Source organism: Hipposideros armiger, unplaced genomic scaffold (assembly GCF_001890085.2).
Source record: "Hipposideros armiger isolate ML-2016 unplaced genomic scaffold, ASM189008v1 scaffold_75, whole genome shotgun sequence".
In the NCBI taxonomy this organism is placed as follows: Eukaryota; Metazoa; Chordata; class Mammalia; order Chiroptera; family Hipposideridae; genus Hipposideros; species Hipposideros armiger.
Window position 1 is genome coordinate 924,287 of NW_017731425.1, and position 12,135 is coordinate 936,421.

Consider the following 12,135-nt stretch of genomic DNA (forward strand, 5'->3'; position numbering starts at 1 on the left):
CTGATGGGTCCTGGAAAAACATGCTGTTCCCCAATAAAATTTAAAAAACAACAAAAAACTAAAAAAAAAAAAAAAAAAAAAAAAAAAAGGTCAGGTTGCAAGAGTATGTATATGAATGGGTAAAAAACAAAGTACTGTATATATATGAGTGTACACACACATGCAAAGAAAATGTCTAGAAGGCACACACTAAACTATCAACAGTTATTTCTGGGATTATGAGGTCGGGGGAACTTTGAATTTTATATTCTTCTCCTGTTTTAATATTTTATAACAAGCAGGTATTACTTTTACAATAACATTTTTTAAAAAGGAAATTGTAAAATGTATGTATAATATTACATTTGTTACTATAATGAATATAAATATTATTAAATGCCTTTAAAAATGTGGAAGACCATACCAAACTGTTAATAGTGATTATCTCTGTATTGGTGGGAGCTTAGAGGTAGTGACTTATACTTTCTAAGTCCTCCCCATTCATAAAACTGACATTATTACATGTATTAATTTTGAAATCAGACAGAACAATGACAGCACATGTTTTTAAAATTTCCCCAATCCTGAGAAACTCTGAGTTCAAGTTCTGATCGACCACTAACTAACCATGTGGCTTAGGGTAAATACCTTGATGGCTTCGAATGGTTTTCTCACCTGAAAAGTCACGTTGTCATGCCTCCTACAGGGGTGCTAAGGTGGTCTTATGACGTAACACAGCGACCTGAAGAGCACACAAAGGTGGGTGGGGGCTGCTGCTGCTGGGAGATGCGCATATATGCCACTTACCCTGGTCCACTGCCCTCTCCACTCCCTGGACCCAACAAGGCTCTGCATGGAGCATACTCCTACACACAGGCATAAGAGGACAGTCAGGTTCAAGGTAGGTATCAAGTGGGAGTGGTCAGGAGACAGTAACAGGTCAGCTCAGAGTTTACAGGGAGTAGCACAGCAGCCTTGCAGCAGGACAGGCACTGGGATAGGCCTGCTTGCATGTTCTAACTCTAGGCAGATCACACCACTCTCGTTCTAATTCTTAGTAGACTAACCACGTGGTCCCTGCCTGGGTTCTACAGCCTCATCCTGGTAGGCACTCAAATATTTGCTGAGTGGGTGCAGGCATGCATGACTGAGTCTTGGTCAACTCCCAGGCCAGCTGCTCACAAACCTCTCTGCAATAGATCCTGGGCCCCAGAGCTGCACACCCATTCCTGGAGACTCCTCTCCTTACCTCCTCCCTACTTTCAACCACAGGAACCTTTCCACACCACGGCAGCATGGCAGAAATGAGCAGCCTTCCCTGGGGACTTTCTACTGAGCACCTGCAGAACAACAAAATATGGCCACAGGACTGGGACGGTGGCTCAGAGGATAAAGGGCCCTGGTCAGCTCAGGAACTGGACAGGGTGAAAGGGAAGGAGGCCCTCAGAATGCCTGAGAAGCCATCGTACTAAAATTTTTTCCTGGTTCCTGTAGAGCCTACAAACTTGGACCTGACCAAATAGCAACCTTGTGACTGGTTCTGTGCCCCTGTCCCTACCCTGACTATTCTTCACTTCTGATTTGATCTACTTTCTAGTTTTCAAAACATTCACATCTATTACCACTTCTGACCTTCACTCCACTTTACAGAGGAGGACATCAGGCCAGGGAGGTTAGAGGATTTGCCCAAGGCCAGGCCATCTACAGTGCCAAATCCAGACTTTCCAACACAACAACAGCAGCACTCTTTTCACTCGTACAGGTTACCCCTTTAACATGCAGCTTCACAAAATTAAATACCTGGTCTTTGTCTTCCCTCAAATTCTTTGTGCAATGCTGTAACTTTTGTGTTCTTTGGAGTGAGTGCAAAGCAAACTCACTACTCATCTATTTATGCATTCAACCAACAGAGATCCAGTACCAACTACATTCATGGCCAGGGAGAGGGGCTGGTCACAATGAAGAGCAAGGCCAAGTTGAAGCTCCAGAGTCTAGAACAGGAGCAAAGGAAGACACATGGATTCTTAGCAAGGGACTCCATCAAACTTACCTGTTTTTCCTACACAAAACACCCTCCCAGAGATCTGGTTCCTAGACCTTCTCAGGGATTTAAATAAAATCTAGATCTGGATAGGGCCCAATAATTGATATCTTTAAATAAGTGTTTCCCACCTTCCACTCCAGATGATTCTCTGATGGCGTGTTTTGGAAACTCAGCTCTCAAACAGGGGAGAACACTCCCAAAAGCACAAAGCAATAGAGCACAGCACAGAGTTTGGGAGGCACAGTAACCTCAGGGCCTGTCCTTCAGAATACGCAACCCCCAGCTACAGTCCACAGGGACTACAGAGAGGTCAGATAAACTTGGGAGGTGAGGAACAAGTCCCCTGAGCTCTCAGGTCAGCCATCACCTGGTCCACCCAGGAAACAGCTTACCATTTAAGAAATAAGTTCACATCTAGTTTCAAAAAACATTCATAAATTTGAGATATCCAGGGTGACACATGTGGTTCTGGGACTAAGGAAGATGCTTAATGAGTAATGCCATGCTTAATGAACCCTCAGGAATACAGAGCCTTGAAGCCAAAGTGAACTGACCTAGCACCCTCACTCCTATTACCTTGCCAGAGCTGGCCTGTCCCACCTCACAGGAACTGAGCAAGGGAGAGAAAGCAAGAGTTGCATATCTCTGCAGGAACCACCAAGGAACTCAACCTCATGAAGAAATCTTCAGGTTCTAGAGAACTGCAGGTATTCATAATCTGCCTTCTCTTCTCCTTTAACTCTTAAGAATTCCTGGATCAGGGTGTACAGAGGCATCAAGGAATGTTAATCCTAGTTGTGAAGATTACAAATTTGGGTGATAAGTAACTGGTAGGATCGAGGTGGGATCCAGCAGAGGTCTTGTTCCGTTGGGTACATGCTTGTTCATACATGCCAAGAACTGCGGTGTGCCTGAGCCTGTCTGCTGCTCATTAGGCTGCTACTGGACGACATGTAGACCAGACCTGCATTCCAAGAATGTCTACATCACACTCACAGAAGGTTGGGGTGGGAAGAAATCTGAGTAACTTGATTGGAACTTGGCACACAAAGAAATGAGGCTCTAAATTTTTAGCCTATGTAGAGTTTAGGTCCCTAGGCTAGTTCACAGAGGCCTTGCCCTCAAATACAGGACCAAGGGCATGAATGGCCTGTCAGGTCCAGAAGGACAGAGCAGGTTGGGAAGACTGGCCTCTTTTCCTGGGGACTACACTGGTCCTTTTCTCTGGTTTTCTCTTATCTCCCTATCTGCTCAACCAAGCCCTTTCCTACCTTCAAAGATTAAAGATCGTATTGGCCAGGGATGCAGGATACAGAGATAAAGGATTCAAATCTAAAGGGGGACACAGACAAGTGAATCAATAAAGCAGCCCAGTGTGCTGGCCACTGACAGAGGTGTGTACAGAGTGTGTGAGGGTTGAGCATGCTGGGGAGGACACAGATATGGCACACAGGACAAGGGGACAGACAAATCACTGTGTCAAGTTCTGTGTGGCTGGAGCCCAGGGCACATAGAGGGGTGGTAGGGCAGCAAGAGCTGGGACTGAGACAGGAAGAAAGGCCTTGTGCCCTTCATATGTGTTGGGGGATTCTAGGGTCAGCTGTGCCTACTTTTTCACATTTTCTTCCACTATTTCTGAATTGAAAGGGTTTTTTGCTTGTTTTGTTTTAAGCTTCAGTGTTTTAAAGCTTAACAGGTTTCATAAGAGAGGGTGAAGTAGGGTTTGGATTGCCCTGGCACAAGCTTTTAAGAGTCATCCAAGAGGCTGCCTTTTGTCATCCCTATATCACTGTCTTAAAATGCTCCTTAACTTTTTACTTAGGACTTTTGTCCTTAAAAACTAGCATGGCACAGGGGCAGCCGGTTAGCTCAGTTGGACAGAGCGCAGTGCTCATAACACCAAGGTTGCCAGCTCGATCCCTGCATGGGCCACTGAGCTGAGACCTCCACAGCTAGATTGAAACAACTACTTGACTTGGAGCCGATGAGTCCTGGAAAAACACACTGTTCCCCAATTAAAACAAACAAACAAACAAAAAAAATAGCATGGCACAGAAGAATTTGATGGTTTCACTTTCATATCTCAGCTCTGCCACTTACATACTCTGTGACTTCAGACATTATTTTCTCTCTCAGCCCTTGTTTTACTCACAGGACAGTGGTAAGGATTAAAGAGACAGAACAGCAAGGGATTAGCACAGTGCCTGGCACACAGGTAAGTGCTCAAGAACTGTTAATCCCCCCATTCACTGTAAGGTCTCTTCTTTATACTCCCCACAGAGCTATGACATCAGCAGGTTCTTGGTTAATGTACTGATCGAATGAGTCACAACTTCCCTTTCTCAATGAACATCATTCCTTGAAGGCATAGCAGGTGAGACATCAGAACTGTGTATGAGGAGATCCAGAATGGGACACACTTAGCATGAGCCAGGCAAAATCGGATTTTTCCCCAACTGTTAACATCAGGAGGCACCTGTTACATTTATTATCTCTGTGATTAACATCAACTAACACTGTCTCAGCCCTCTACATGAATTATTTCATTTAATCTTTACAGCCTGCCTTTGAGGTAACCCCACTATGCCATCAATAGCCTCCCCTGGCTCAGAGTGGTTAGGTCACTGGCCTATGGTCACAGAGCCAGTCAGAGGCAAAGCCTTCCAACTCCCAAGCCAATGTGCTTAACAGACAGTACCTCAGTGACCAGTTCATGTGTCTGTCTCCTCAAACTCAGACCCACCTTCCAGGTGCCTTACTCAACACAGGGCCAGGCACCTCAAGAGCACCTCATAAATGTAGATGGGTTGATGGATCTGATGCCCAGGAGTACTTAAACTGTACAACTCAATATGAATCAATTTGTCCAATTAAAGTGGTGGAAAATCAGTATCTGAAAAGAATAAGATATTCTTCAGTGATGTTTTTCAGAACTGGAAATGTTACATAACTATTTTAGAATAATTTTTTTTTAAAAGTAAGTCTTGCCCCAAACTCTTAAACAAATGAAAAAAAAAAAAAAAAAAGATCAGGGATCTGCAACCAGAAAAAGGTTGAGTTTTCCCAAATTGGTACCCACCTCTATTAGAGAGAACACTACTCACACAGAGGATTAATTTATTCACTAAACTCACATTAGTTAGACACCTACTAGAGCCATGTGCACAATGCCTGACAAAGTAAATGTACGAGAATGATGAGGATTTGCCAATTCCAATTCAAACCAATATAACTGGGTAAAATATTGTATTAAAGAAAAGATCTTCAGACTGGCCAGATCCCAAGAGCGGTGGATTTCTAGTATAATACAGTGCAAGGAACAATCTGGAGCCAGAGCACCTAGTTTGACGCGCAGTTCTACCATGCGCTAAGCCAGGATCTTCACCGACAAATGGGCTAATTGTGTCTGCCCTTCCTGTTGTCAGAAAAGTTTTCAAAATGAGTTTTGCTTCTGTACTCAGTCAGTACAACCTTGTTAATTCAGATTCTATAAAATCTCATTACAGATTTCACCTGAGGTTGAGCTAAAGGCCCCTAAAATACTCTGAAGTTACAGTATAAAAAGAAAATGAGTAAGGTCAACAAGATTTAACCAATTAAGAAGAAAAATTCTTAGAGTTTAGTAACATCCAGTATATACATGACAAAACAATGACCTCACTTCCCCTTCCAACAGGGGGTCCTGAGGAGGACCATTTGGAGAGCATATATAAGATAGACCGACCATGGTTAAAATAATAAAACTAAAATGACACCACTCTGAATAATTTTTAATATCAACTTTAACAAATCAAAATCAGGCTTATGTCCCAGGCCACGTGATACTGTTAGTGCAGTTTGGAAAACATTTAAAGAATGCCAAGAACTAGACTCAGTAATGAAAATAAATCAGACAAGGTTCTGGTTCCTGCCCTCAAGGAGTCCATGATCTAGCTACAATTTAACTACTATTTTTTAAAAAGCACCCTACGCTGAAAAATGGCTTTGCAGAGATGATGTTAAGAAAAAACAAGTAAGTTTCCTGGGCTTTTGCTCAGGATCTACTCCCATATTCAGAGAGCTGTGCATCTTTAAAAAAACGCCACATGCCTACAGCACAAGGTGCTTCTGAGGAGCAATTGGGAGTGTGGATATTAAACAGTCAGGTGCTATAGAGACTACCACAGGGGTCAACGTAGGGACTGGTCCCAGCGCAGAATGGCCAGCCAGTCCCCTAGTCCATTCCACAGAGGCAGGCATGGCCTGCTGCTTCAGATCTCTGCGTGTGCTTAGGCCACCAGGAGTATAAGGGCACCACCACTCAGTGGTGCTTTGCTCCTAGTGTTCAATGAAATGAAGAGACAGATCCATTCATCCCCAGCTGATGTGAAGAGTAGAGAAATAGGGTCCATGTTAGCCATGCAGCAATTTAGGGCCACCTCTGAGAATCTTAAGCCATAAGCCACTTCCCTACTTTAATATCTACATTTCTGGCAATGATTTCTTGAATATGACACCAAAGGCACAGGCAACAAATGAAAAAATAGACAAAATAGGCTTCATGAAAATTATAAATTTTGTGCATCAAAAGACACTATAAAAAGGCAACTCACAGAATGAGAGAAAATATTTACAAATCATGTAGCTGAGGGATCAATATCCAGAATATATAGATAACTCCTATAATTCAATAACAAAAAAATCAAATAATCTGATTCAAAAATGGGCAAAGGACTTAAAAACAGACATTTCTCCAAAGATATACAAATGGCCAAAAACAACATGAAAAGATGCTGCGCAACATCACTAACTATTAGCAAAATGTTAATCACAACTATGAGATACCACCTCACACCTATTAGGATGGCTACTGATAGGGTTGCCGGACCCAATTCTAACGTGGGGGGCAAGTCGTTCCACATCAACAAACAATTTTTGGACATTACCAGGGTGTCCAAAAATTCAACTCAATTTTGACACTACATGGAGACAGCATCAGATTCCACAGGTTAAGGGTTCAGTTCTACAAGACTGCCCCCACCCCGCATCCCCCCCACACACTTCAGATGCTTGACACAAGCCCAGGACTTAAGGTGCACTTCTGACCAACAAGCTGTAAATCACAGGTTCCAATGACTCCCTCATTGGGATCAATTAATTTGCTAGACCAGCTCACAGAACTCAGGAAAACCGTTTACTCACTAAATTACCATTTATTACAAAGGATATTAAAGTATACAAATCAATAGCCAGATGAAGAGATACACAGGGCCGGGTCCCAAAAAAGGAGCTTCTGTCCTCTTGGAGCTTGGGGTCTAGCTTGAGACCCCCACACAATAGCACACAGAGGTGTTCTGGTTCCAAAATGTGGAAGCTCTCCAAAAAAAGAACCAACAAGCTGTCTTCCTGGGTTTTCATGGAGGCTTCATTAATCGTGATTGACTAAGTGACTGGCCATTGGCAACTGAACTCAATCTTCATGCCCCCTTTCCCCCAGGTTGGGGGTGGGGGAAGGGTGGGACTGAAAATTCCAACCCTGTAATCACATGGCTGGCTCCACTAGGCAATCAGCTCCTTCCTAAAGTCACATCATTAGCATAACAAAAGACACCCCATCCCACACTTAGGGAATCCCAACAGTTTTCTGAGCTGTGAGCCAGGAACAGTGGATAAAGACCAAATATCTTATAAATCAAAGTATCACAACTACTATTAAGAGAAAAAATAACAACAACAAAAACCCCAGAAAAATAAGTGTTGGTGAGGAGGTGGAGAAATTGGAACCCTTATGCACTTTCGGTGGAAACATAAAATGGTGCAGCTGCTGTGGAAAACAGTATGGCGGTTCTTCAAAAAATTAAAAATAGAATGACCATATGATCTAGCAATTTCACTCCTGGGTATATACCCAAAAGAACTTAAAGTGGGGACTTGAGGAGGTATTTGTACACCAACTTTCATATCTGCGTTATTCACAATAGCTAAAATATAGAAGCAACCCAATGTCCATCAACAAATGAATGATTAAGCAAAATGTGGTATATACATACAATGGAGTACTATTTAGCCTTAGAAAGAAAATTCTGACATGCTACAACATATTGGGTTGTCAGAAAAGTCATGATGTATTTTGTCTATGTTTTTCAAAGGTCATTTATTTATATAAAGAACAAAGATGAATCAATGATATACTGCCCATTTTGTTCGATAACCTTTTGTCATCTGTCAGTGAGCTTCATAATTCCTCGTTCATAGAAGGACCTGTCTTTATTTGCGAAAAACTGAACAAGATGCTGATTTACAGCCTCATCTGAATTGAACGTTATACCACTCAAGGAGTTTTGAAGAGAGCGAAACAAGTGGAAACCTGACAGTGCAAGGTCAGGCGAGTATGGTGGGTGTGGCAACACATCCCATCCAAACTCCAATCATTTTTGATGGGTGATCAAACTTGTGTGTGGTCTCGCGTTGTCGCAATGGAACACAACTCCTTTACAATTAACAAGCTCTGGACGTTTCTGGATGGATTCATTCAAATTGTCCAAATGCCGACAGTACACATTTGAATTGATTGTTTGGTTCCTTGGTAGGAGCTCAACAAACATGACACCTTTAAAATCCCACCACAATGAGAGCATAACCTTCCTTCTGATGAATGTCTGCTTTCGATGTTGTTTGACGCAAATCATCACATCAGGACCCAGACCGTTTGTGCACCACATTGTTGTAAACAACCCACTTCTCATCACCAGTTATCAGTTGCTTCAAAAAAGGATCGTTTTCCTCACATTTAATGAGCATACTGCAGATGTTTATACGTGCCGTCAAATGAACTTCTTTGAGTTCATAGGGAACCCAAATATTGAGCTTGCTTACGTATCCCAGCTTCTTCGGGTGGTCGTGAACACTTGAATGATGGATGTTCAATGTTTCCACAATCTCTCGTGTCATGTAATGTGAGTTTGACTCGATCAATGCCTTTATTTTGTCGTCATCAACCTCAGTGGGCCTCCCTGACCGAGGAGCATTGTTGAGATCAAGATCACCAGCACAGAATTTCGTGAACCATTGTTGGCACTGATGTTCTTGTAGAGCATTGTCACCGTAAACTTTATGCAACTTTTCACAAGCTTGACTCGCATTCTTCCCTTTATAAAAGTAAAACAGTAAAATATGGCAAAAATGCACAGTTTGGTCTTCCATTTTCAACTTGTAAAATCTCCAAAACTCAATTAAATCGCTCAATTTTCTTTAAGAATGAAGCTAGAATTGTCAGCTGTCAAGTGACAGAGCAATAACATAGATGCAAATGACTCTAGTACTTCCAGAAATGAACTAGTGCCATCTGTCGCAAACATGGGTCGTGACTTTTCCGACAACCCAATAAATGAACCTGAGGACATTATGCTAAGTGAAATAAGCCACTCACAAAAAGACAAATACTGTAGGATTCTGCTTATGTGAAGTACTCAGAGTAGTCAAGATGAAACAAAGCAGTATTGTGATTGCCAGAGGTTGAGGAGGAGCAAGTAATGGAGAGTTATTGTTTTATGGGTATAGAGTTTCAGTTTTGCAAAAAGAAAAGTTTTGGAGATGGATGGTGGTAATGGCTGCACAGCAATATGAATGTACTTAATAACACTGAACTGTGTACATTTAAAAAAGGCTAAGATAGTACATTTTATGTTATGTGTGCTTTACCACAATAAGAAAAACTGGGGGAAAAAAATCCCTACACTTCCACAAAGGTCATTCATTACATGATTTTTTTATAGGAAATATTTACAATAGATGAATTCACAGAAACAGAAAGTGAATTAGAGGTTACTAGGAGCTAGGGTAAGTGGAGAACAGGGAGTTATTTCTTAAAGGTTTCTCCCTGGGGTGATGAAAAAATTTTAGAAGCAGAATAGTGGCAATGGTTCACATCGTGAATGTACTTAGTGCCACTGAACTGAAACTTCAAAATGGTTAAATGGTACATTCTGGTATGTACATTTTACCACAATAAAAGTTTGTTTTTAAAAAAGAAAAACTAGATTCCCATCAAGAACATGCTGAGCCTTTGTTACATACATTGTATCTATACAGTAAGACTTACTGAATAAGTGAATGGTTAAGTAAATGTATTAGAATGCTTACAAAACAGCTGGCAAAAGCATGGAGACACTAACATTAAAATATTAACAGAAAAAAAGCATGTTATAGAACTATGTACAGTGAATGATTTCCACCATTAAAAATGCACCCAGTGGGGGAGAGAAGAGAAGGAAATAAAGCAACTGTACTAAAGGCTCTCTTTAGCTATTGGAGGTAGAGATGACGGGTGGGCGGAGAGGGGAGGGAGAGGGGAGCTTTTCTGCATTTTCCAAAATGTCTAAAACGAACATAAATTGCTTTTACAGTTAAAATTACTATTCTTTGCTTTTTTTTTTTTAAGTATATGTTCAAGACAGTCTAATTACAGCTAAATGCTGAGGTCAAGAGAGACATGGGTGCACTCAATGGTACCTCTGCCAACCACAAGCAGCTGCCCAAGGCTATCACCAGTCCCGAATGTTCCAAACCACCACTGACTCTTCTACTCCCTGCTCTGACCAAACACCAGAGTCGCTCCCAAACAGCAGGATCCCCTATTGGTCTTATCACATCTTGAATGATGCTGTAGTGCCTTTTTCACTTGACCACGGCTACCACAGCTCTGTATGGTTAGCAGTTTCAAATAGACAACTTACTCTGCACTTCAGGATGTTCAAATCCAACTCCGTTCAGATCAGGGGATCTGCAAACTCTTTAAACAGTTACATACAAAATTGTACGTGACGACAAATAATTTAATTACAAAATGGGCAAAGGTTTTGAATAGACATTTCTCCAAAGAAGACAGATGGTCGATATGCATATGAAAAGATGTTCAACATCATTAGTCATTAGGAAAATACAAATAAAAACTATAAGATACTGCTTCACGTCCACTAGGGTGGATGTAATAATAATTTTTAAAAAGGGCAATAACTGTTGAAAAGGATGTGGAGAAAATGAAACCCTTATATATTGCTGTAAATTAGTGCAGCTGCTAGGAAAACAGTTTGGAAGGTCCTCAAAAAGTTAAAAGATAGTTTCCATATGACCCAGCAATTCTACTCCTAGGTATACACATCCAAGAGAACTGAAAATGTGTTCAAACAAAAACTTATATGTGATCATCACTATTCAGAATCACCAAAAAGATGGAAACAACCCAAATATCCATCAAGTGATGAATGGACAAACAAAATGTGGTCTATCCATACAATGGAATATTATTTAGCCCTAAAATGGAATGAAGCACTGATATGAGTATGCTAAAACATGGATGAACCTTGAAAACATGTTTAATGAAAGAAACCAGACACAAAAAGCCACACACTAAAAACCACTGAATTATACGCTTTAAAATAGTGAATTTCATGATATGTAAATTCCACCTAAAAAAAAATTTGAGACATTCTGCAAAATAATTACCCAGTCCTCTTCAAAAATTTACAGTCATGAAAAATAAAAAAGACTGAGGAACAATCTCAGGTTGAAAGAGACTAAGGAGACTTTACAACTAAATGCAATATAGGAAACTGGACTGGATTCCAGAGCAGAAAAAGGACAGTAGTGGGACACGTGGCAAAATGTGAATACAGTCTAGTTAGTATCAATGTTAAATTTCTTGTTTAGATAATTTTAATATGCTGTGTAAAATATTAACATTAGGGAAAGTTGAGTAGGGAGTATACAGGAAGTGTGTGTATTCTTTCTGCAAGTCTAAAATTCAAAATAAAAAGTTTAAAAACATATGTGATGCAGGTCAGGGGCTGGCAAATTTTTTCTGTAAAGCACCATATAGTAAAAACTTCACACATGTGGACTATACATGATCTTTGGGACAATGATTCAACTCTGCTGCCAAAGACAATACATAAATTAACGAGTATGGACCTTACTTATGGACACTGCAATTTGTATTACAATAAAATCTTATTTAGGGACATTAAAATTTAATTTTCCTGGGCCGGCCGAGTGGCGCGATGGTTAAGAACTCGCTTGGGATGCCAGAGGGCCCCGGTTCGGATCCCACATATGAGGGCCAGTGACACTGCCCT

At 41.1% G+C, this 12,135-nt stretch overlaps 1 protein-coding gene across 3 annotated transcripts in view; it reads right to left on the minus strand.

Moving 5' to 3' along the window:
* RNF185 (ring finger protein 185) overlaps positions 1 to 12,135 on the minus strand; it is a 32,966-nt gene that overhangs the window by 17,686 nt on the left and 3,145 nt on the right. Inside the window, exons 2-3 of one of the 3 annotated variants that reach the window (XM_019643221.1) lie at positions 1,780 to 1,970; positions 655 to 721 (exon numbers count right to left, since the gene is read on the minus strand). The exons of 1 other annotated variant lie outside the window; for it this stretch is intronic. The gene's annotated coding sequence lies outside the window, so the exon portion shown is untranslated. The remainder of the gene's footprint in view (positions 1 to 654; positions 722 to 1,779; positions 1,971 to 12,135) is intronic. One more of the 3 variants, XM_019643222.1, reaches the window with a different exon arrangement.